Here is a 25,671-nt window from a genome sequence, read left to right as displayed (position 1 = left end):
TCTCACTTGCGGTGGCACTTTTCAACGTGCACGCACGCACGAGCGCAAACGCACAGAGCTCAACGTTCGAGAGGGAAACGAAGGAAAGAGAAGCGCAAAGTCGCTCAAAGGGATGGCGGGGTGTGGGGCAGTATTACGACCACTCTTCCTTTGTCGGCACGCATCTCTCAAAGGGAGAAGCGAGCTGGTGCAGCTCAATCATAGCCTCCCCTCGGCCATGTCGAATGGATTCTCCCGGGGCCTTCCCGGCGTGCGTCGCTCCGGCCGTGGCCGCTCGCGCGCGCTCTCCGCCGCTGATGTCGGCGGCTGTGACTCGCCACGGAGGAAACCGCCCGCGCTGGTGTCGGCGACGATCTGTCTTGTGCCGCGCGCTCGCGTCTGACACGGGCGAAGGCCATGGCCGTGTTGTGTCTGCGCCGGGTGCTCGGACAAGCGTCCTAGCGCGCCGGCCGCCGTTGTCGTGCGTCGCGCCGCGCTGTCAAAGGCGGGAACGCGCGCGCGCGAGTGTTGCGTTGCGGAGTCGACTCGGATAGCGCGTGCTCGCGGTGGTGTCCGTGTGTCGCGCGTCCGTCCGGTCGTCCTATAGGGCTGGTGGACGTGCCGACCACAAAGGCGAACGCCCTCCGCTGTGACAGTTCTGCGGACCTTGAGGCCTCCTCGTCGCTGACACTGTCGTGTCAGCCCAGCGTCGTCCTCTCCGCAGTCAGAAAAGCGACAGACGAGAGAAAGGTGAGCTACATGTTCTTTCACTCTTTTTTCACGCGCGGCGTTCAATTTCGCGCGCATGCTCTGCGTCGAAACGGCTATACTCGTGAGCTCCTCTTATAAATGCGTGCATGCAGAATGACACGTGATGCCATATTATGTCATTCATCAACATTGCTTTCAGTGATCGTATCTTGGGAGGGCGTACTACGTGCGTTGTGTTTGTAATGGCGAATAGCGTATACGATGGTCGATTTCGCAAGGCCCGTTGCCGTTCTGCGAAATTTTACTTTTTCTTCTTTTTTGCGAGTACCGGACGTGGTTTTTTTTCCTCAATCTAAGTGCACCAGTGACCACATATCACCAAGCGTGTCCGTTCCATTAGCCTTACTTTGTGGCTGTTTAACTTTCGTAATGATACGCGCTTTCAGATTTTTATATCGGGCGATCGCTCGCACTTCACGTTTCGCAGCGAATGAAATTGATGAGGCAAGGCTGAGTTTTCATTGGATGAATATCATCAATGCGGAGTCGTTCTAGCAACTTCTCTGAATGTTAAATGAAGAGATAATTTATGGACATTTTTCTTTCTTTCTTTTTTAACCGGGGAAGGGGTTATTGCTGGCTTATATTTATCTGTGCTAACTTTTCCCTGCTGCCTAAATTACTTGAGATCGCACTGCATGCGTACGATACACATTCCGGGTTGGTTTCGCTCTCTTGAGTTTTACGTGGGTGGGTGGTTGGTTACCCAAAAACAAAGCACCGAATGAAGAAGCATGATCTGCTGTTTGCGAGACGTAAGGATTTGTCCTTATGTTAAGTAACACCAGTGGATCTTTTTGCGCTGCCGGATATTGGGTTTTTCTTAACGTTATGTTTTCCTCTGGATAAAAAACTATATAGCGCTGCTGACGCCTTCGTTAGCGCAGGAAAACAGTGGGCCAGAAAGCGACCGCAATCCTGCGGTATATTTTTCTCCGAGTGCTTCATGGATGTCGGCGTTATTTCTGTTTGCTTCAGCTAACTCGCTTCTCACACCACCACGCACACCATCGCTACAAAGCAGAGAGTTGATCATCTTGCGCACAACGGCGCAAGTGGCTCTTTGAAGCAACGCTCTCGATACACTCCCTCCCTCGTCTCCCCACTCACGCACCTACTCCTTTACCTTTAAAACAAACGAAACGTCCACGAAGGATGCCTCTACAACTACAGTCGGGTACAAAACCCCGCGGAACGTGGCTTACACGTCGAATGCGAATTTCCGCTCTTTCAAGGCGTGGTGATTCTAATTTTATGAATCACTGGTAAAATCGCAAAGTAACTGCTAAATGAGCGAAATTATTCGTTTATGTGCCCGGTTTCGCGGGAATTCAGCTTTCTTCGCGAAACCCCCGGCCCGTTAACTTCTGCGGCCCACTGTGCACCGGTTCTCGGACTCGCGGATTTCGTCGTGACCTCCGAGAGCCCACCTCGGAGACGCGCGCGCTGTTCCTTCTGTCGTCGCAGTAAATTCCTTACTTTTCGTCACAGCGCTTGTGAGGCGGGGTGGGACCCGCCGGTACGACGAGGTCAGGCCGCAAGCGGGACGCCTCATTAAACAGCGCCGTCTTTTACGCGCGTCGCGCCGGTGGCGAAAGCTTATCGGCTCCCGTGCGATCCCCGTTCCCTTCTGCCGAGCCGAGGGTGGGGGGCCCCGGCTTGGGAGGAGACCCTCCAAGTGCTCGGGGGTCGCGACCGCGGGGGGAAAGGCGGGCGCGAACGTTACCGCATTTTCCTTCTTTCGCTCGCCTCCTTTTGATCTGACGATGTTCGCGCTTTCTCTCTTTCCTGCTGCCCCGCGCGCCCTCCGAACAGTCAGTCGTAGCACATTCTCGGGCTGTGGGTCTGTCGCCCGCGAAGCTGCCGTCCTCCTCCAGAGACCACGTGAACCGTGGCCTGCCGCTGCCTGTCCGCTCGGCTCGGCCACTCCATCAAAGGCCGTCTCCGCACTCGTGTCCCCTCGGAGCGCTTGCCGCTGCTGCGCGGAGACCCGACTTTTTGCTTCTTTCTCTCTGCCGATGTGTGTGTTTGTTTGCCCCATTCTCCGCTCCCCGCTTTCTCCTTGGTTTCTATTTTCTCACCCGTACGTGTTGGTGTGTCTTTGCATCGGTTTTCGCCCGGCCTCCTGCCTCCGCTGCCTCGTACGATCCCCTTCCAGCTTTCGTACCTTTGTTTATGGGGTTCCGGCCTTCATCAGTCTGCTCGCTATCTTGCGCGAGGTTTCTGTAGCCGCGTCTGTTTTGGTTTTCGTCAAGCAACTTTTTCGCACGAAAGAAGTAAACACACTGAGGCGGGGTCGTTTTTTTCACTCGCACGCGCGAGCACTTCGCCTTCCCGAGAAGCGGTGTAACGAAATCGCCGCTGCTGGAAGTTCGTTGTGAGATGCGTGCACGGTCAACTCAAAGGTAAACGGCGCGCCCAGACTCTCGGCCTGCATTTGCGGATCTGCGCCGATCCCCCCGGCTCCTCGTCCTTCTCTCGCCTGTGCGCGTGACCTCGCGTTGCCTTTGTCTCGTCTTTCTTGCGCCTGTCGTTGCTTCGGCGACGCTGCGCCGCCGACTCCTCTGGCTCGCTCCGGAAATGCCGCCGCTCCGAGACACGCCTCTCCCTCCTTTCCCCTCTTCCTTCGAGGGCCCCCGCCTGCAAAAGTTTCGGCCCGTGCAAGCGAGGAGGCGATGTAGCAGACGGCGTTCGGTCCCACTAGAAGTGACGAAGCTGGCCGGGCTATGGCCATTGTGTTCAGTCACCTGCATGTTTAATCCTAACACGCCTTTATATGTCTTACCAACTAGCCTCCCAACACCCTCTCCGTGAACGCCTTTCAAGAGCCTGTTTATTTCTCCTGCGGAGGGTACTGGTGATGTCTGGTTGGGTCACATACCTTGAATGTGCTAGCTTAACGCATCTTCTTTCGAAAGCATTCAATGTTTGCAGGTTTTGCAGCCCGTGTTTACTAGAGCCGAGCCGCTTTAGTCGATAGGTACTCCTTGTCGCGTTAATCATCATGGTGGCTTTACTTTACGTGTTCTATCAGTGTCTCATGCATATGCTTCGATCGAGTGCGTGCACCATTAGGTGTGGTTCAGTGCCGTTTACGTATCTGTGTACGAGATTTCCGAATTGATTGGTCTATTGATTGATTGATTGATTCATTGATTGATTGATTGATTGATTTGGTTCAGCACCCTATAGGCAATATCAAAGGTTCGCGAGTCGTCGGTAATGGGAGGGCTCCGGATGAATCACTGACCACCTGAGGTTCTTCACTTGAGCGGGCACCGTCTTCTTGCGGCCGCCACAGCGCACAATCTAACCCTCGACTTCGTGTTAGCAGCACAATGCCATAGGGACGGCTATTTCCTATTTCGAAGCTGTCACCGTTCGAGCACAGAAACTGCCTCTCCGACAACAGAGCAGTCTCATTCAGGCTGCGCGTTATTGTTTTAGTTTCGAGTTGACAGGCGCAGTTGTGTTTCACTGAACAGCAGGGGAGCACGTAGATGAATGGATGAATGCATGCATGGATGGATGGATGGCAGTTATGTTGAAGTGCCCGGAAGTAGTGGTTTCAAAACCAGAGGGCTTCGAATAACCTACAATACAAAACAGACGCCTCTATCCCACAGCTCAGCACTAGAGTTTGTTAAGGGGCTGCGCTTTTTTCCTCTCAAGTTCAAGTCAAGCGGATGAGTGCGCAAACATCGCGCTGGCACACAGCTCTTGGGTGTTGCGCAGCGCCCTCTACACTTTCTATTCTTTCTTTCTTTCTTTTTTTTTGTTTTCTTTTTTCTGTTAACTCTAGACTACACGAAATTTAAGTAACGGTGTTGCGCCTTTCTCGTGTGACCAGCCGCTGTTGTCTTTGACATAGTCTCGTCTCCTCGGAATTACTAATTACTGCGGACAAAACAGAATGCGTACTGTAGTGTTCAAACACGCAACTAATGAATGGATGATCAGTTTATTTCCATTTATTTGCAAAAACCTTGCTGGAAGCCCTTAGCAACATTTTGTCACCAAGTTTCATTTTGTCGTAGTGGTACTAGTGCACGGCTTCATTTTTTTAGGCGTGTGTTCGTGCTGCATTGTAGTTGATGAGGCACCCCGTTATGTCGGTAGTGAATTTCGACAACCGAGGTTCTGAGCACCTAAATCTATACGCAAGCGATTTTCCATTTCGCCCCATTGAAATGCGCCATGTAATTGAAGCCTCGACCTCTTGCGTGTATCAACGCATCATCAAAACGGCTAAGTCACGATGCTCGGTTCCGCTCCCGCGATTAGTAGCGTAGTTTAGTAGAGTTAGTTTAGTAGCGTAGTTGGGGTGCGGCGGCGGGGGGGGGGGGGGGCTGCAGGAGGGAGCACGCTCGATGGACGGAGCACTGACAGCGATAGCAAGGTTTAGCGCTGCACTTGAAGCGCCAGCGACCGAGCGTCACACAAAGCTGGCTTCGTGATCAGCGCCGCTAGTGTTTGTGCAAGCGTGTCTCACCCGGACGGTGCTCGAGAGGAGACCGACGGAAAAACGTCGGCGAATTACTCGGCACCCTGTGAGGAGAGTGAAATACTACACGTTCTTTATGTGAGGTGTGCTTTCGGCTCTATGTCTGACTTCCTGTCCGCGACCAGCGGGGCGCAACGTGCCTACTAAATGGTCAATGACACTCATGCGCCCCCGATTAAGTATATTCTCTGCGCTTGCATCGCACTGCACGTGACTTATTGCTATAATTAGTGTGATTATTGTTCTACGCGGACATAAGCACGCACACACGAGCAAGCAAGCTCAAGCAAGACGTTGTGCAGTGAGTGCCGTGTGGAACGTGTCCCGTCGAAGAAGTGTGGCAGACGTAATGGACCTAGTAGAAAACGCTCTCGAATACCGCACTGCGCTGAGCACGTCAATAAAGAATTAGATAACGTTAGCTTGACGTTTACTGTCCGCCATAGGGTTGTAAAAAATAGCGTCTTTTCCTCTTCACATTCTCTCTCTGTCCCTCCCCCTACACGCACATCACGCACGAGTCAGCTCTACTGGAACGCTAGTGCGCCCGCTGTGCATCGCTCGTGCCAACAGCTGCAGCCAGAACGCGGCCCCGTTCGCCCCGCCGTCCCTGCAGCCAAGCACACGCCGCGTCTCCGAAGACGCCCTGCGAGAACCACCCGCGAGCTGCGCACGTGCCGTCGATAGCGGGACAGCACGACAACGCCGACGCCGTGAACGCGTCTCGGGCGTCTATCTACAATAATAATAACAACAATAAAAAGCGCCTGGTCTGTAAATTCGACGTCGATAGATTACGGGTGGCGGAATTTGAGAATACATTGCATTTCGTAGCAATTTGCGACTGTACCCAGCAAAGTACAGCACCGTGCTTTTGCCATTACTTGTACAGGTTGTTTAGGTACAGGCAAGTACTACTACACTTGCTTTTGCGCTAATGAACGCGATAAATACACCGTCTATATGACACCGGTGATAGACACCGGTGACAGATAGTGACATTTGACACCGGTGATAGATGTGTGAGTTAAAACAAGTTATCGAAACGACAGACGGCAACTGCCAAAGGCTGTTTTCAATGCGAAATGGTATCTATCGCGCCTTTAGAGGCCTGCGTCTTCACAAACAAACGAACCAAAAACGGAGAACAAGAAGAAGCTCCTTTGCTGGCATTGTTCGTATAAGAGGAAACTTCAGTCAATCCTGATGCTGGACAGGCCATCAGCGAAGGCGGCCAGCCAATTGCAGAGATCACTTACGAGCTAAAGACTTTGGGAATTCGGCTCTTGCGTTTTTTTTCGTTTTTTTTTCTTGCGTAATAGAACATCCAGAAATTTTTGCCAGCACGCGAAGTGCAGCCGTCGCCTGAGCTTCTGGCACGCGCCGCTCGGAGAACCCGCTGTCGGAGTCGCACTGGCGACCTCGAACTGTTCTCGGCAGGAAGCGTGCAGTTTCCGTGGGAAGCGAAACGTCGTTAACGAACAAACGAGCTGATTAGCGAGAGGACGCGCGCGTCGCGCCGCAAATTGGCGTCGGCGCCAGCGCAGTTGCTCCGCCGTAACGATCTGCAAACTCGCGCTTGGCGGCGCCCTCGTCAGCGAAGCTCGGTCGCGGCACTGGCTTCCGCCACTTGGGTCGCCGGATAGTCCGGCTGCCGATAAGTGTGACTCGGTGTTTTCAGCGTCAACTTTGTTTATTTTAACGATAGGAGCTGAAGGGGCCGCGAGACCTGACCAAGGATGTTGCTCCTATATCGAGGTTGCACATGTAGGTGGCCTAGCACATTTAGATTTGCAAAATGCAGACTGGTTTACTTGCAGTCGGCGTCAAAAGTTTACGGACACCTGTATCCCCGAGTGTGTTAAATTTCCGAGCACACTCTTAGAAAACTTTACACCCTTTGGGGCGTATCTTGTCCCACAACAATAATCGTCATCCGTGTTGCCCGCGTTTCCTTTCTTTAACGCTGCGAGCCCGGCACTTTCCAGTCACGAACGGCATGCGCCTTATCAGTGTGACGCAGCATTCTCGACAGGAAAGTAGCGAGCGCCGAGTTTTCAGGAAAGGAAACGCAAGCAAGGCAGGTGACGATTATTGTTGTGGGACAAATATACACCCCAAAGGGTGCAACCGTTTTAAGAGTGCAGTTGTTTCTGTAGGCAGTATAAAACGGTACTCTAAAAGATGTTGTGTAATACTATGTACATACGGTATAACAATATGTAAATACTATCTGCAACACTGTGTTGTTCGCCCATACCTGTGCTGGGTGGAATTCTGAAAACCAGCTGCCCTACCCAGGCTGCGGAAATATTCAGCTTTCAAAGCGGAGCTTTCTCTGCCTGTTCTCGAGTTTTTGGCGCTCATCGTCGTTTCCTCGCCGGATATATTTATTGGAGATGTGCGTACATGGATAATTCGGGCCACTGTGCATGTGCTGGCTGCTGTCCTGCTGAGCAGCCAACTTTGTGCACTCAGAGGTCTCCGATTGGCCCAGTCTTCCGCCAGCTGACACCGCTGCATGCTTGCGAATATCCTATTTGCATCACCCCGCCTAACTTTCTGCCGTCCTCGGCGATCGCTTACCTTCTCATGGCGCCCGTTCTGTAATTATGATTGACTGTCGATTATCGGATCTACAGGTTTCGTGGCCTATTCAACCCCGTTTATTCCGGTTAATGTCAGCTACACTATGTGAGCTGCCCCCGTTTCCTCTCTGATCCACACCGCTCTCTTCCTGTCTCTTAACGTGACGTCACGCCTCACAATTTTCGTGCCATAGCTCTTTGCGCGGCCCGTACCTTTTAATGCGTCTTTGTTAACCTCGAAGTTTCTGCCCCACATGTCAGGGTCAACGGCGAATATTTCGGCAACCTTTGGTTTAACAACACCGGAGATTAATTGCAACAAATCATGTAGGACCTTAACCGAGAAAGTGCAAGAGTGGGGCTGAACATTACTGTTCAGAAGACAAAAATAATGTTCAGTAACCTGGCAAGGAAACAGGAATTCATGATTGCCAGTTACAGGAATACGTTACAGGGGACCCTGACCACGATAATTAAATTTCTAGACTAAAAATGGGCTGGAATCCATACGGCCGCCATTACCTAATAGTGACTGAGAGTTTACCACTGTCGTTGAAAAGAAAGAACGTAGAAACTCCACTGAAGTTGCTTAATTGCGTAACCATACACCCAAATTTCAGTTGGCCCACTTGCAATTTCAAGTTGGCCTGCCCCCAAATTGCAAGCTTGCCCATTTTCAAATTTAAGTTGTCCGTCTTGTAAGTGCTATATTGGCTCAACCCCAAACTTAAACTTGGTCCACCCCCAAAATTCACTTGGCCCACCCCCGATTAAAAGTTGGCCCACCCGCGAATTGAAGCTGGCCGACCCCCAAATTGAAGTTGACCCACCCTCAAATTGTGCGTTGGCCTACCGCAAGTTAGAAGTTGGCGAACACTCAAATTACAAGTTGGCCCAGCCCAAATTTCAAGTTGGCCCACCTCCAAATTGAAGTTAGCCCACCTCAAATTTCAAGTTGACCTAGCTTGAACTTAAGTTGACTCACCTTCAAATTTAAGTTGGCCCACCCCTAAATTTAAGTTGGCCCGCATCCAAGTTTCCCGTTGGCCCTCCCACCGATTTCAAGTTGGCCCACCCACGAATTTCAAGTGGGCTCATCCCCAAAGTTCAGTGGCCGACCTCCAGATTTGAACTTGACCCACCTTCAAATTTCAAGTTGGCCCACCCCCAAATTTCAGCTGGCGCCACGCATTTCCTATGGAGCCCTATGTAGCCCTATGGGTATTCTCTTATTGTTTTATTGTTTCTTGGCTTAAATTGTTTATTATCGCTTATAAAGCTAACAATCATCTACATTTACACTATTATACCGATCAAATCTCTTAACTTCGCAAATTCAGCATTGTTGTGCAGAAATAAGGCATTATACTTTCCGCATCACGGGGCTCGGGTACTCGCCAAAGAATGCTTGCGCATTAAAAAGTGTACAATCGTTGCGTTTAACAGGTGCTAACATATGGGGCAGGAACTTGAAGGTCAACAACGAAGCCCGAGAACAAGTTATGGATTGCGCAAAGAAACGAAAAATGTTAGGCGCAACGCTGAGAGACAGGAAGACAAGCGGTGTGGATCTGACAGTGGACGGGGATAGCCGATGTTAGGCCGCTCATCTCTCGAACAGGAAGAATGGACGGCGTAGGGCTGCATGATTGTTTTGTATATACTTTTGAAGTGCCGCTAGTTGCACGTGCGTTTTGTGAATGGAGAAGCGTCCACCCCCCAGCGCCTCGGGCGGCAAACGATTCTGTTTGTGAGGGGTCGGACGGCCCGCGTGGTGTCGGTAACGAGCCGAGGCGCGCGCCGCCGCGGGGGGCGCGGTGCAGAGGCGCAAAACGGATTCGGAGCAAATGCTTTTGCGCGGGCTTTGTTGACATTCCGCCGATGGTCATAATAGGGCCACGCGGACAAAGCTCGAGCGGGACGGTTGTATACGCGACGTTGTGGCGCCGGCTCTTGAGTCCCCTGCTAATTGGAGACGCAGCTGCTAGCAATGTTGACCACGTCTGGCGCGTACGGAGCGGGGGGTTCGCGCCCCTCGCATTCGGACGGCAGCCACGTGCATCTTGTTTTGAGCACTGGGGAGAGCCCGCTTTGTGTCGTGTTGCAACATGCAGTGCGCGCCGTAGAGAGGGGCGCGGCGTCGTTTGAAGAGCACCCGAGTCCGGATGCCGCCAGCGGTAATTAGTTTTCTACCAGGAAAAACCTTGAGGGGGACTACGGTACGCGGTGTTGGGACACCAGCGCCCGAGCCCCCCTTGCTGGCTAGAAACGCCGCTGAGGTGCGAGATGGCCTCAATAAATCATGCATGCCTGGCGTGTTTGACGAGGCCGTCACTGACCACGTGGAAATAGGAGGGGGAGAGGAAGATGTGGGAAGAGGGAAAACAGGGTGGTTTTCCAATAGATTCACTTATGAGAGTAAGCCCATTCCTTTGGGTTGTGGCTTAAGAAACTGTCAACTCTCATTGGCAATTGCTTCCGTGGGATGGGCTAACGACCCTACCGCCCTTTTTCTTTGTCTCTTTCCCCTATAACAACCGAGACGAGGTGCTTGTTCCTCAGTCTAGGCTGTAATCACTAAACCTGATAGAACAGTAAGACTCCGTACGATGCAACGCTAGTCTGGGCCGTAACCACTTAGTGGTAGAACAGTGAGACTAGGTTGGTCGTATGTAATGACAGTTGTCCTAGGCTCTAACTTAAGAGAAAGTAGAAGAGTAAGGCGCTGTTTACTTGTGTGTTTTGTATCAGTGTTCTTTTGCTAACTCTGTATTTGACTGTGTAAATATTTCCGTTGCAATATATCTTCAAGTTTTGTTACCTCCAACCTGCCTCCTGCTTCATCAACGCCGATAAACACCTTGAAGAGACTTTGGTCGACTTCAAGGAGAAAAGAACAAATCAAAAAAAAAACTTAACTGGCGCAGTCGACAGGATCGGCGAGCTCTACAACATCGAATCCTGGACCAGTGGTGAAAGGATCAAGTCATCCAACGAGCACCTCCTGCACCTTTGAGAAGATCCCACAGCAGTCAAGCCCGGCACCGTGGAGGAGATCCGAAAACGACAGTGCAGTCAGCAAAGGGTGAGCAGGATTTCTTGCGTCTTTCTCAAGTTGCATGGCAGTTGATGTGTAGAGCAAATGGTGAGGACACGCGGGGGCGCAGAGACAATGGAGTCTAATGGAGTTGAGGGTGCGACTGTGGCGGAAATGGATCGGAATCGGGAGTTATCAAATGACGATAGGCTAAATTCCGATAAGTCAAATGAAATGAGAGAACCCAGTCAGAGCCAGGAATTTTCGCAGCAGGCATCTCAGCCTTTGCAAATTCCGAATGATACAAGAACGCTTGAACTTGAAATTCAAAGGCTCAATGCTCAGACTACCTGTATACAACTTCAGATCGAGTACGAAAGGCTGTTGCAGGCAAGGACGAATGCTGAACGTCTCAATGGGACGTCGTCCAGCGCTGAGTCGGAGCGGGGCGATCGGAGGCGAATGGGCTTCGACTCCGTCGCGCAATGCGCAAAAGTGCTGAAAGGGTTCCGCCTGCCGTGTGACGCGGATGTACCCTTATGGTTTGAGGAGGTAGAGAGACTTTTTGCTACTTACGGGGTGCCGTATGAGAGTCGCGTGCATTTAGTCATGCCAGCTCTAACTGAGCGCGTTCGCTACCTACTGCGTAACCTCAACCAGGAAGAGAGTATAGATTACGAGTCAGTTAAACAGGCAGTGTTGATGGAACTGAAGCTTTCTCCGGCAGAGTATCTGCAAAGGTTTGAGAGAGCAGTGAAGCGGAAGGAGGAAACGTGGTCGCAGTTCGCGTCGCGAGTGAAAACGTATTTTTCCTACTACCTTCAAGTAAGAGGAGCCGACACTGTAGAAGTTATGGCAGAACTCATGGTAGCGGATCGTATAAAAGCGGGCCTTAGTATAGAGGGTCTTGAATACGTGATGCTACGAGAAGGCGAGGGATGGCTTAAGCCACCTGAGATTGCCAAAGTACTACAAACTTTGGAACAAGCCAAAGGCAAAGGATACGCCTCAAAGTCATCAGTGGCAGAGATGGGGCAAAAACAGACGCGCGTAGCGAAAAGCGCCCTCAGGTGCCACGTATGTCACAGCTCAGGCCATTTCGCTAAGGATTGCCCGATGTCTAGTGACAAGGAAAATCAGCCAAAGAAGGCTATCGAGCCAAGGCAGAGGGCACAAAGGGTGTCGATAGCCCACGACACGGGAAGTGAGATACCGAATGGAGTCCTCACTGCAAAGGTAGAGGCCTTGAAACACAAAGGCGAAGGCATGACTAACCTGCAGTTGATCCCTATCTCATGCGGAAACGTATCCACAGATGCGATTCTAGATACGGGAAGTGAAATAACTGTCATACGCGAGAGTCTCCTTCCGAAAAGTATCGTGGAGCCATCAGGCACAATAAGATTGGTGTCTGCATTTGGTAAAACTATCGAGGCAAAGCTAGCAACGTTGCCGGTAAAGTTAAATAGCCCGCAAATGGCGGCGGAGCCCCAGAACATTGACCTACTCTGCGCGTTGACTAATGAGCTCATCGAGGGCACAGATTGTTTGTTGACCAAGGAAGATTGGGAACATTTATTCAAGGCCAGCAGCTCTCTGGAATCCATTGTAGCACCGGCCGAGCCTGCTCAGATCATAGAGCGATCAAATGAGAAAGCCGAGGCAGTGGCCTGCAACGTTACTTTGGAAGAGGAAGGTGTTTCTGGAGAAGTTGAGCTAATTGGTGACGAGAGGGATGCGTCAATAAGCCAAAAAGAAGAGTTCCGCAGATTGCAGCTAGCTGACGCTACCTTAAAGAAAGGGTGGGAAGATGCTCGGAGTGGGAAATCCGGCATGTTCGTCTCTGATGGACTCTTATACCACTGGGACTCAATAGTAGGCACCCGAGTGAGACAACTAGTTGTTCCGAAAGACAAGCGCAGTGAGGTGATGCGTTTAGCTCATGAGTCACTATGCGGAGGGCACCTAGGGCCAAGGAAAACTAAAGTGCGTATTAGGTGTAATTTTTTTTGGCCTGGCATGGAGAAGGAGGTATTAGAGCATTGTCGTTCATGCCATGATTGTCAAATTCGCTCTGACAGGCGTCGCACGGACAGAGTATCTATAACTCCTCCCACTAGGCCAAATCACCCTTTTCAAATTGTCAATGCAGACATCATTGGACCCTTAGACAGACCGTCAGCGAAAGGTCATAGGTACGCGCTATGCTTGGTGAACATGTGCACAGAGTGGCCAGAGGTTGTCCCACTGCGCTCTTTGACAGCTAAGGCGACTTGCGACGCGCTGATTGAAATTTTCAGTCGCACTGGCGTTCCGGAAATGATCTGTTCCGACCGGGGCACTAATTTCAAATCACAGCTCACACAGTCGATGCTCGAGAAATTAGGTTGCGCACCAAGATTCTCAACCCCAGAACACGAAGAGAAAATAGCTGCAATTAAGAATGTGGCGACCCCACGCACTAAAAAGGAGCTACGCAGCCTGCTAGGACTGTGCGGCTACTATCGCGAGTGCGTCCGAGAATGTGCAGAGGTGGCGAGCCCGCTCACGCGGTTAACGAAGAAGGGGGTACCCAATAGCATACCCTGGTCAGAGGAAGCTCAGACGGCGTTTAAGACACTGAAACAGTCCCTGTGCGAGGCCGTGGCGCTCAGCACTCCGGACCCATCTGAGCCCTACTGGCTTTTCACAGACGCATCAGCTACGGCGGCGGGCGCTTGTTTGGCGCAAATGACAGCTGAGGGAAAGGAGAGGCCTATTGCCTTTGCCAGCCACCGCTTCACGCCGACTCAGACGCGATGGTCGACAATTGAGAGGGAAGCGTTTGCTATTATATGGGCCTTAAAGAAGTTTGACTACTGGCTTTTTGGTGCCGAGATAAACGTTGTTTCCGACCACAATCCATTGTCGTACCTTACAACTTCGACTCCACACGGGGCAAAATTGACAAGATGGGCGCTGGCTTTACAGCGATATCACGTGTCAGTGCGACATCGGAAGGGTGTCAGTAATGGTAACGCGGATGCTTTGTCCAGGCTTCACAACAGCTCATGGAAGCCAGCGTAATACTATAGTGCCATGCCAACTGGATGGGCGTGAATGTTCCTGCTCACTTGGCGCTGTATATTGCGGACTTTGTGAGTGCCGATTCAAGACCCAGAGACACTAGAGTGCTCTTACAGTTTGGAACTGCAATCGTGTGCTTAATAGTTTGATGACATGTATTGTGTATTTCTTTTTACTCTCTTCTTGCTTTGTTACTTGAAAGTGCTTGTTCTTGTGATGTAATTAGGCTAGGGTGTGGTTAGAATGTTCATTACGTAATCGCGGCAGTGATTTATCGTATCACTGAGCGAAAATCAGCCCAGTATACTCTTTAGGGGGAACGTGTTAGGCCGCTCATCTCTCGAACAGGAAGAATGGACGGCGTAGGGCTGCATGATTGTTTTGTATATACTTTTGAAGTGCCGCTAGTTGCACGTGCGTTTTGTGAATGGAGAAGCGTCCACCCCCCAGCGCCTCGGGCGGCAAACGATTCTGTTTGTGAGGGGTCGGACGGCCCGCGTGGTGTCGGTAACGAGCCGAGGCGCGCGCCGCCGCGGGGGGCGCGGTGCAGAGGCGCAAAACGGATTCGGAGCAAATGCTTTTGCGCGGGCTTTGTTGACATTCCGCCGATGGTCATAATAGGGCCACGCGGACAAAGCTCGAGCGGGACGGTTGTATACGCGACGTTGTGGCGCCGGCTCTTGAGTCCCCTGCTAATTGGAGACGCAGCTGCTAGCAATGTTGACCACGTCTGGCGCGTACGGAGCGGGGGGTTCGCGCCCCTCGCATTCGGACGGCAGCCACGTGCATCTTGTTTTGAGCACTGGGGAGAGCCCGCTTTGTGTCGTGTTGCAACATGCAGTGCGCGCCGTAGAGAGGGGCGCGGCGTCGTTTGAAGAGCACCCGAGTCCGGATGCCGCCAGCGGTAATTAGTTTTCTACCAGGAAAAACCTTGAGGGGGACTACGGTACGCGGTGTTGGGACACCAGCGCCCGAGCCCCCCCTTGCTGGCTAGAAACGCCGCTGAGGTGCGAGATGGCCTCAATAAATCATGCATGCCTGGCGTGTTTGACGAGGCCGTCACTGACCACGTGGAAATAGGAGGGGGAGAGGAAGATGTGGGAAGAGGGAAAACAGGGTGGTTTTCCAATAGATTCACTTATGAGAGTAAGCCCATCCCTTTGGGTTGTGGCTTAAGAAACTGTCAACTCTCATTGGCAATTGCTTCCGTGGGATGGGCTAACGACCCTACCGCCCTTTTTCTTTGTCTCTTTCCCCTATAACAACCGAGACGAGGTGCTTGTTCCTCAGTCTAGGCTGTAATCACTAAACCTGATAGAACAGTAAGACTCCGTACGATGCAACGCTAGTCTGGGCCGTAACCACTTAGTGGTAGAACAGTGAGACTAGGTTGGTCGTATGTAATGACAGTTGTCCTAGGCTCTAACTTAAGAGAAAGTAGAAGAGTAAGGCGCTGTTTACTTGTGTGTTTTGTATCAGTGTTCTTTTGCTAACTCTGTATTTGACTGTGTAAATATTTCCGTTGCAATATATCTTCAAGTTTTGTTACCTCCAACCTGCCTCCTGCTTCATCAACGCCGATAAACACCTTGAAGAGACTTTGGTCGACTTCAAGGAGAAAAGAACAAATCAAAAAAAAAACTTAACTGGCGCAGTCGACAGGATCGGCGAGCTCTACAACATCGAATCCTGGACCAGTGGTGAAAGGATCAAGTCATCCAACGAGCACCTCCTGCACCTTTGAGAAGATCCCACAGCAGTCAAGCCCGGCACCGTGGAGGAGATCCGAAAACGACAGTGCAGTCAGCAAAGGGTGAGCAGGATTTCTTGCGTCTTTCTCAAGTTGCATGGCAGTTGATGTGTAGAGCAAATGGTGAGGACACGCGGGGGCGCAGAGACAATGGAGTCTAATGGAGTTGAGGGTGCGACTGTGGCGGAAATGGATCGGAATCGGGAGTTATCAAATGACGATAGGCTAAATTCCGATAAGTCAAATGAAATGAGAGAACCCAGTCAGAGCCAGGAATTTTCGCAGCAGGCATCTCAGCCTTTGCAAATTCCGAATGATACAAGAACGCTTGAACTTGAAATTCAAAGGCTCAATGCTCAGACTACCTGTATACAACTTCAGATCGAGTACGAAAGGCTGTTGCAGGCAAGGACGAATGCTGAACGTCTCAATGGGACGTCGTCCAGCGCTGAGTCGGAGCGGGGCGATCGGAGGCGAATGGGCTTCGACTCCGTCGCGCAATGCGCAAAAGTGCTGAAAGGGTTCCGCCTGCCGTGTGACGCGGATGTACCCTTATGGTTTGAGGAGGTAGAGAGACTTTTTGCTACTTACGGGGTGCCGTATGAGAGTCGCGTGCATTTAGTCATGCCAGCTCTAACTGAGCGCGTTCGCTACCTACTGCGTAACCTCAACCAGGAAGAGAGTATAGATTACGAGTCAGTTAAACAGGCAGTGTTGATGGAACTGAAGCTTTCTCCGGCAGAGTATCTGCAAAGGTTTGAGAGAGCAGTGAAGCGGAAGGAGGAAACGTGGTCGCAGTTCGCGTCGCGAGTGAAAACGTATTTTTCCTACTACCTTCAAGTAAGAGGAGCCGACACTGTAGAAGTTATGGCAGAACTCATGGTAGCGGATCGTATAAAAGCGGGCCTTAGTATAGAGGGTCTTGAATACGTGATGCTACGAGAAGGCGAGGGATGGCTTAAGCCACCTGAGATTGCCAAAGTACTACAAACTTTGGAACAAGCCAAAGGCAAAGGATACGCCTCAAAGTCATCAGTGGCAGAGATGGGGCAAAAACAGACGCGCGTAGCGAAAAGCGCCCTCAGGTGCCACGTATGTCACAGCTCAGGCCATTTCGCTAAGGATTGCCCGATGTCTAGTGACAAGGAAAATCAGCCAAAGAAGGCTATCGAGCCAAGGCAGAGGGCACAAAGGGTGTCGATAGCCCACGACACGGGAAGTGAGATACCGAATGGAGTCCTCACTGCAAAGGTAGAGGCCTTGAAACACAAAGGCGAAGGCATGACTAACCTGCAGTTGATCCCTATCTCATGCGGAAACGTATCCACAGATGCGATTCTAGATACGGGAAGTGAAATAACTGTCATACGCGAGAGTCTCCTTCCGAAAAGTATCGTGGAGCCATCAGGCACAATAAGATTGGTGTCTGCATTTGGTAAAACTATCGAGGCAAAGCTAGCAACGTTGCCGGTAAAGTTAAATAGCCCGCAAATGGCGGCGGAGCCCCAGAACATTGACCTACTCTGCGCGTTGACTAATGAGCTCATCGAGGGCACAGATTGTTTGTTGACCAAGGAAGATTGGGAACATTTATTCAAGGCCAGCAGCTCTCTGGAATCCATTGTAGCACCGGCCGAGCCTGCTCAGATCATAGAGCGATCAAATGAGAAAGCCGAGGCAGTGGCCTGCAACGTTACTTTGGAAGAGGAAGGTGTTTCTGGAGAAGTTGAGCTAATTGGTGACGAGAGGGATGCGTCAATAAGCCAAAAAGAAGAGTTCCGCAGATTGCAGCTAGCTGACGCTACCTTAAAGAAAGGGTGGGAAGATGCTCGGAGTGGGAAATCCGGCATGTTCGTCTCTGATGGACTCTTATACCACTGGGACTCAATAGTAGGCACCCGAGTGAGACAACTAGTTGTTCCGAAAGACAAGCGCAGTGAGGTGATGCGTTTAGCTCATGAGTCACTATGCGGAGGGCACCTAGGGCCAAGGAAAACTAAAGTGCGTATTAGGTGTAATTTTTTTTGGCCTGGCATGGAGAAGGAGGTATTAGAGCATTGTCGTTCATGCCATGATTGTCAAATTCGCTCTGACAGGCGTCGCACGGACAGAGTATCTATAACTCCTCCCACTAGACCAAATCACCCTTTTCAAATTGTCAATGCAGACATCATTGGACCCTTAGACAGACCGTCAGCGAAAGGTCATAGGTACGCGCTATGCTTGGTGAACATGTGCACAGAGTGGCCAGAGGTTGTCCCACTGCGCTCTTTGACAGCTAAGGCGACTTGCGACGCGCTGATTGAAATTTTCAGTCGCACTGGCGTTCCGGAAATGATCTGTTCCGACCGGGGCACTAATTTCAAATCACAGCTCACACAGTCGATGCTCGAGAAATTAGGTTGCGCACCAAGATTCTCAACCCCAGAACACGAAGAGAAAATAGCTGCAATTAAGAATGTGGCGACCCCACGCACTAAAAAGGAGCTACGCAGCCTGCTAGGACTGTGCGGCTACTATCGCGAGTGCGTCCGAGAATGTGCAGAGGTGGCGAGCCCGCTCACGCGGTTAACGAAGAAGGGGGTACCCAATAGCATACCCTGGTCAGAGGAAGCTCAGACGGCGTTTAAGACACTGAAACAGTCCCTGTGCGAGGCCGTGGCGCTCAGCACTCCGGACCCATCTGAGCCCTACTGGCTTTTCACAGACGCATCAGCTACGGCGGCGGGCGCTTGTTTGGCGCAAATGACAGCTGAGGGAAAGGAGAGGCCTATTGCCTTTGCCAGCCACCGCTTCACGCCGACTCAGACGCGATGGTCGACAATTGAGAGGGAAGCGTTTGCTATTATATGGGCCTTAAAGAAGTTTGACTACTGGCTTTTTGGTGCCGAGATAAACGTTGTTTCCGACCACAATCCATTGTCGTACCTTACAACTTCGACTCCACACGGGGCAAAATTGACAAGATGGGCGCTGGCTTTACAGCGATATCACGTGTCAGTGCGACATCGGAAGGGTGTCAGTAATGGTAACGCGGATGCTTTGTCCAGGCTTCACAACAGCTCATGGAAGCCAGCGTAATACTATAGTGCCATGCCAACTGGATGGGCGTGAATGTTCCTGCTCACTTGGCGCTGTATATTGCGGACTTTGTGAGTGCCGATTCAAGACCCAGAGACACTAGAGTGCTCTTACAGTTTGGAACTGCAATCGTGTGCTTAATAGTTTGATGACATGTATTGTGTATTTCTTTTTACTCTCTTCTTGCTTTGTTACTTGAAAGTGCTTGTTCTTGTGATGTAATTAGGCTAGGGTGTGGTTAGAATGTTCATTACGTAATCGCGGCAGTGATTTATCGTATCACTGAGCGAAAATCAGCCCAGTATACTCTTTAGGGGGAACGTGTTAGGCCGCTCATCTCTCGAACAGGAAGAATGGACGGCGTAGGGCTGCATGATTGTTTTGTATATACTTTTGAAGTGCCGCTAGTTGCACGTGCGTTTTGTGAATGGAGAAGCGTCCACCCCCCAGCGCCTCGGGCGGCAAACGATTCTGTTTGTGAGGGGTCGGACGGCCCGCGTGGTGTCGGTAACGAGCCGAGGCGCGCGCCGCCGCGGGGGGCGCGGTGCAGAGGCGCAAAACGGATTCGGAGCAAATGCTTTTGCGCGGGCTTTGTTGACATTCCGCCGATGGTCATAATAGGGCCACGCGGACAAAGCTCGAGCGGGACGGTTGTATACGCGACGTTGTGGCGCCGGCTCTTGAGTCCCCTGCTAATTGGAGACGCAGCTGCTAGCAATGTTGACCACGTCTGGCGCGTACGGAGCGGGGGGTTCGCGCCCCTCGCATTCGGACGGCAGCCACGTGCATCTTGTTTTGAGCACTGGGGAGAGCCCGCTTTGTGTCGTGTTGCAACATGCAGTGCGCGCCGTAGAGAGGGGCGCGGCGTCGTTTGAAGAGCACCCGAGTCCGGATGCCGCCAGCGGTAATTAGTTTTCTACCAGGAAAAACCTTGAGGGGGACTACGGTACGCGGTGTTGGGACACCAGCGCCCGAGCCCCCCCTTGCTGGCTAGAAACGCCGCTGAGGTGCGAGATGGCCTCAATAAATCATGCATGCCTGGCGTGTTTGACGAGGCCGTCACTGACCACGTGGAAATAGGAGGGGGAGAGGAAGATGTGGGAAGAGGGAAAACAGGGTGGTTTTCCAATAGATTCACTTATGAGAGTAAGCCCATCCCTTTGGGTTGTGGCTTAAGAAACTGTCAACTCTCATTGGCAATTGCTTCCGTGGGATGGGCTAACGACCCTACCGCCCTTTTTCTTTGTCTCTTTCCCCTATAACAACCGAGACGAGGTGCTTGTTCCTCAGTCTAGGCTGTAATCACTAAACCTGATAGAACAGTAAGACTCCGTACGATGCAACGCTAGTCTGGGCCGTAACCACTTAGTGGTAGAACAGTGAGACTAGGTTGGTCGTATGTAATGACAGTTGTCCTAGGCTCTAACTTAAGAGAAAGTAGAAGAGTAAGGCGCTGTTTACTTGTGTGTTTTGTATCAGTGTTCTTTTGCTAACTCTGTATTTGACTGTGTAAATATTTCCGTTGCAATATATCTTCAAGTTTTGTTACCTCCAACCTGCCTCCTGCTTCATCAACGCCGATAAACACCTTGAAGAGACTTTGGTCGACTTCAAGGAGAAAAGAACAAATCAAAAAAAAAACTTAACTGCCGACATTCTAGTTTGCATTAGGAGAAAGCAAGTGGAGCTGAACAGGCCTTGTACCACGCAGGGTAGAGAAACCTACACTTAAAGAAGGGGTCCTATAGAATGAGGAAAGACAGAATGGGTGTCAAGAGAAGGGAAGCGCAGTCGATGACGACAAGAAATTAGGCGGTGTGATGAAATTAGGAAATTTGCAAGCGCAAGTTGGAATCAGCTAGCGCAAGACAGGTAATTGGAAATTGCTGGGAGAGGCCTTCGTCTTGCACAGGACATAAAAATTGGCTGATGACGATGTCAGTACCGGTAGAATGCAATGACTGTGAACTTTTAAGGTAGAGCGGTGATGAATGAATAAATTGTAGGGTATTACATGCCAAAGCCCCCACAATTTTACTAAGAAGCGCGCTGCAGTGGTGGACTCTGATTAATTTTGACCACCAAGGGATCTTCAGCGCGCTCCGAATATACGGGACACGGGCGTTTTTGCATTTCGCCCCCATCGAAATGCGGCCACCGCGGATTTGATCCCGCGACCTCTTAGCAGGGCGACACATTCAACCGCTAAGCCACCGCGACGGGTGCCGCGGTGGCTGCAGCGTAAGGTGCCGGTCATTAACCGGCAGTATATCTAGGGTGTGTGTTGCGGCCCATTTTGTATTCTGTAGATTTCCTTCTCATGGTCAGCATCCCGTGGCAGCAATTGGCCTAGACAAATGCACTCCTGCACACATTCCAAAGGCTGAACGTCCATCATGAATTCTTGTTCCCTTGCCAGGTGACTGAACGTTATAAACCTTAGTCCCCTGTATATTAATCCTCAGACCTACACTTGCGCTTTCTCGACCAAAGGCCTGAATCATTCGCGTGCAAGGCACCGGGACGAAGGAAGGGGAGGGGTTTACTCCGGTGGCCGCTCGCATCCGGCCGTGCCTTATTTTGAAGGCGACCTGCGATGAGTACAAAGTCGAGGTGCACAGAGGGATGATCGCTTCGTGTGCGCTGTGTTCTCGACGCTTTGTTCGCGTTGAAGCGAGGGGCATCATGAAGGTCAATTCGCTCGATGCTGTCGCCACGCTTTCCCCCTCCAGCGTTTTGATAGCGCGGTCATCGAGTAAGTTAGAGGGGTGGTGGTTTGGGCAATCTTTTTTATAGGAGCATCTATAGGTGCAGCGCGAAGCCGCACACAGAAAAACGAGGACAAGCACTTATCCTTGCATGTTCTTCTGTGCCCCCTGTCCCACAACGCGCCTCTCCACACAGCGTCATCGAGTAAGACGTGTTGATGTTTGTTTGTGTGCGCGTGACACCATGCTTGTTGATTCAGTTAGTAAGCGAATTTTTACAAATTTATAGGCCGATAAAACTACTATCCTTACTTCAGATAGCTGTCTACTAATTTACTGTTGGGCGAAACTGCGATTTTCTTTTTCGCTAGGCTAACCTAACATCTACTTGCACTCTCTTTAATGTTCATCTAAACATTCGATTGTACCTGTACATTTTCTCCTAATATTACTAGAGGAAAGTCTTCTGGCGCCGCCATCGTTCGGATAGCTTGCGAATGATGGTTAGTGCGTGTATTTGTCAAATCATCGCGTTTGTGGCTTCAGGTGTTTTTGTGGCTTTGTTTACTACGCTTTATGTGCCATTATTGACTCATATCTTGAAGCGTCCGTTTTTTTTTTTCTTAATGCAGAAGGCAGTCAGACTGCGCAGTGAGAACGGGAATTGTTTCCTTTACAACTCAACGTTTTGTTGCAAAGGAGAAATTTCCAAAGCCACAAATCCGTGTGAAGCCGGTAGGTCGAAGTTGTATGTTTATTTAATTACCAACCATAATTCCATTGCCGGCTGAGCCGCCACGCTTGCTGTTCCATTAGCGCCGCAGTTTCGTCCGACAATTTCTGCGCTGAACTCGGCGGTTGCACCGGCTGGCCCAACACCGACCCGCTGACGCCAGGCGTCGCCCCACATGTCGCGACCGCGCTATGTGATCGTAATACGTCCAGTGCGATGCGACGAGCGTCCGCAAGCGCTGCACGCTTTTAAGCGAGTAGGCTCTCGAGCTGGTAAGTGGGGCCGCGACGCTATAACGGTCTCACCCTCTCTCTCTCTCTCAACTCCTGGAGGGTCAAGGACGACACCGACGCGCCCAGCCGTGAGTGGCACCCTCGTCGCTCTGCGACTTCTCGCTCGCTCAAATCCGTGCTATATTTGGGGGTCGACCCTCCAGGCGCCCGGAGTGGGCACCACGTGTGGCGCGCGCATCTCGGAGGGGGCGCGCTCAGCTATGCGGGCGCGTGACAAATCGAAGGGACTTGGGTGCTTCGGGGCTTCTTCCTGTGTGTGTCACGAGGGGGCGTGCGAATGTTCCCGATTCCGTATGCGGACCTTCGGTCTCTGCTTGGAATTCGGTTCATTAGCAGCGTGGAGGCGACTCCGTACCACGCTTGTTGCTTCATCTTTCTCGTGCTCGTGTCCCGTGTTTCACATGTTTTCTTGGCTGCGCAACGTTGTGCACGCTATTGTTCACTTAATTTTATTGGATTTCAGAAACGTCGCCGTAGAAAAAACACGCCCAATTGTCAGTTCTTCTCATAGTGTTATTTCTTTAGTTCCCTCATGTTCTCTCAGGCGAACAAATTGTATTTATATTTTTCACCTGTAGTCTGTTTGTTTGTACAGTATCTAGTACTCGCGTTTTTTTTTTTCTAACTTCTGTGCCTATTTCTTGTCGCTTGAATCAATCTTGAGCTCTTTGTAGAGGAGGAAACGGGCTGCGGGAAGTGCGCTACGGCAGGCTTTCTGAACCTTGGTGCGCCGGTCGCCTATATATGCAGTTACGCACTGATCGTCTATAGAAAGACGAAGTGAAAATGAATAGAGCGTTATATAAAACATCCGCGGTCGCGTGACTTTGTAAGAGTGACTTGTAACACTGCGACACTGCGTGTTAGACTCTGGAACGGGATACCTCCTTTTATTTGTCTCAAACCGTTATTTATTGCTGTTTTTCTCCATTCTTTCCATCGCTCGTATCTTTCTCCATTACGGGGTAACTAATAGGAGATACCCTTTCGTTTAATATCCTGTTTTTCCTCTCCTTATCTCTCTATCTCTCGCATACGAATTGAATCGTTTTCGTTTGAGTCGAAGAGCGTGCGTACTGACTGCACTGAGTGTACAGAAAGAGCACAGCGTGGGCATAATCCCATGTTCCCTGAGTATTTGCCACTGGTTCGACGGATTCCGTTCGGCGCGTTCCCTGCTTTGGCGACCACGTGGCCTCTCTCCTGTCCGGTGCGAAGCTCGTGGCTCTGACGTACGCGAGTGTCGGGTTATTCCCTCGGCGGGCGAGGAACGGGATCGCCTTCTCGCGGGGCGGCTTCGTCGGCGCCGACGCTTCGTCGCCGCAACGTAAACAGGGCAAGGGTGGAACCGTAAGTTCGCACGAAGAGGCAAATTCGTTAGGCAACTCGCCTTCCCCGAAAGACACCCTCTGCGCTTGCAGCGATATCGTACGCAGTGTCGCCCAACGCTGCTTTCTTAGAGGGACACTAAAAAGAAGAGAACGAGTCGAGCTGTAGAGAATAAATTGCCCTGGTGTAATACTGTCACCCTTGTACCGCGAGAGGAGCCAGCCAGCAAAGCCGCAAGAACGTGTTGCGACGCCGCCTTCGAGTCTGCGCACTAGCTCACCGAGGCTGCCTGTGCTGGGACTCTGTTGTCGATAGAGGCGGCCTACGTTGTTTTCTGAAAGAACCAGAGACTGAACTTGGCGAGGTTGAAGATGATTTGCGGAGCCGCAATGCCCCAAATGCGAGAAAATTGCTTGAAATGCGTGATATGAGACTGACGCACTGGCGGTAGGGCTTCTGCGCGAATTTAAAGAAAAAAACTATATATTTGACGCTCATTGTCTCTCGTAATAACTAGCGTTCTACCAGGAAATTAATGAAAGTAGTGTTTAGCAACCATATCTTGTCAGTGTAATGTGCTTTTCTTTAGCGGTCCCTTTGCTATAGTACTTCATATCCTGCAAGTTCACGGAATCACGTGTTTTCGCTTCTTTTCCAAAATGTTGTTACTCCGAAACCGTTGTTCGCACACTAGCAGGAAGCACGGCGGGCTGTAATATTATTAGCTGTTCCATTGTTCCAGATCGTCACCTCCTCACGTTCCTGCGCGCGGTCGTTTACGCAACGTCCCGTCGGGCGTCGCCACACGTGGACGTGATCTCGTGAGCCGCTCCCCATGGCACGACGCACGTACGGTGGTGTACGCTTCTCGGCACTCGCAGTCACGAGTTCAGCGCCGCCTGGAATATGCCAATGCAGCTGCGCTAGTTTTCGCGCTTGGTTTTAAAAGCGAATAACTTTGTTTCCCGGAACGATCGTCGGTGGTCGGACTCGGCAAGTCATAGAGTTTCTTATTAGTATACCTAGAGGCAAATCTGGCGCTGCAATCGTTCAACCATCATGGGAATCATGGGAAGTACAGGCTTCGTATTGGCATTCTATTGACTGGCAAACTAGTCTACAAGTATTTTTTTGGCAGTTTTGGTTTCGCTCCAAGCGCAATTGCTATAATCTGCAGTGGGACAGTGCAACGCAAAACTCTCTGCCTTTGTTACGTTGCTCAGAGTGGCGATAGTGCGCTGGGCCAGCGACTGGGACGATGCTTGTGTCGCGGTGTGGCGTCGAAGCCGTCACGAGAAAGCGGCGGCATCGTAAACGTTGAAAGAACATGTTTTGAGCGTTTGGACCTTGGTTTGTTAAGTGTGTTAGGTTGGCACTGTAGCGTTACGTGCTTTATGAAACTTCAGAATATGAAAAAGAAGGCACTACTGATATAAGACATATACAGTTGTACCTCTAGTGACTTGACAATCAAATTTTACTGGGGGCTTCATTATGTGCTCGTTTATGTGCTCATTGAAATGCGTGTTTTAGGACTTTGAGAGCCCAAACTTACTTGTGGTAGGAAAGATAGCTGCTTCCTAGCTGTAGTCTAGTGTCGCACAATGGGTACCCGCAAAGCCAAGCTGTAACGCTTCGGAAGCGTTACGCCAATATAAAATATGATGAAGCATACTCGTAGGAGGGCACTATAGCGTCCTAGCTAGCACTGCAGCAGATGTGCTTAAAAGTACTTGAAGACTTTCAGCAATCGTGACACCCGACGCAACCGTTCGAAAGAGCGAGAGAGTTCGCAAGTGCCTGTCGTCTGCGAGAAAAGTCTCGCGTTTGCA

General features: G+C 51.1%; 1 protein-coding gene across 1 annotated transcript in view; it reads left to right on the top strand.

Annotated features, from left to right (window-relative positions):
- The first annotated feature begins 268 nt into the window (after window positions 1-268).
- Window positions 269-25,671, top strand: part of LOC135919237 (LHFPL tetraspan subfamily member 2a protein) — a 158,997-nt gene continuing 133,594 nt past the window's right edge. Inside the window, exon 1 of the mRNA XM_065452940.2 lies at window positions 269-729. The gene's annotated coding sequence lies outside the window, so the exon portion shown is untranslated. The remainder of the gene's footprint in view (window positions 730-25,671) is intronic.

Source organism: Dermacentor albipictus, chromosome 4 (assembly GCF_038994185.2).
Source record: "Dermacentor albipictus isolate Rhodes 1998 colony chromosome 4, USDA_Dalb.pri_finalv2, whole genome shotgun sequence".
Classification (NCBI taxonomy): domain Eukaryota; kingdom Metazoa; phylum Arthropoda; class Arachnida; order Ixodida; family Ixodidae; genus Dermacentor; species Dermacentor albipictus.
Note: the sequence above shows the minus strand (reverse complement) of the source record. Positions and strands in the feature narration are given on the sequence as shown.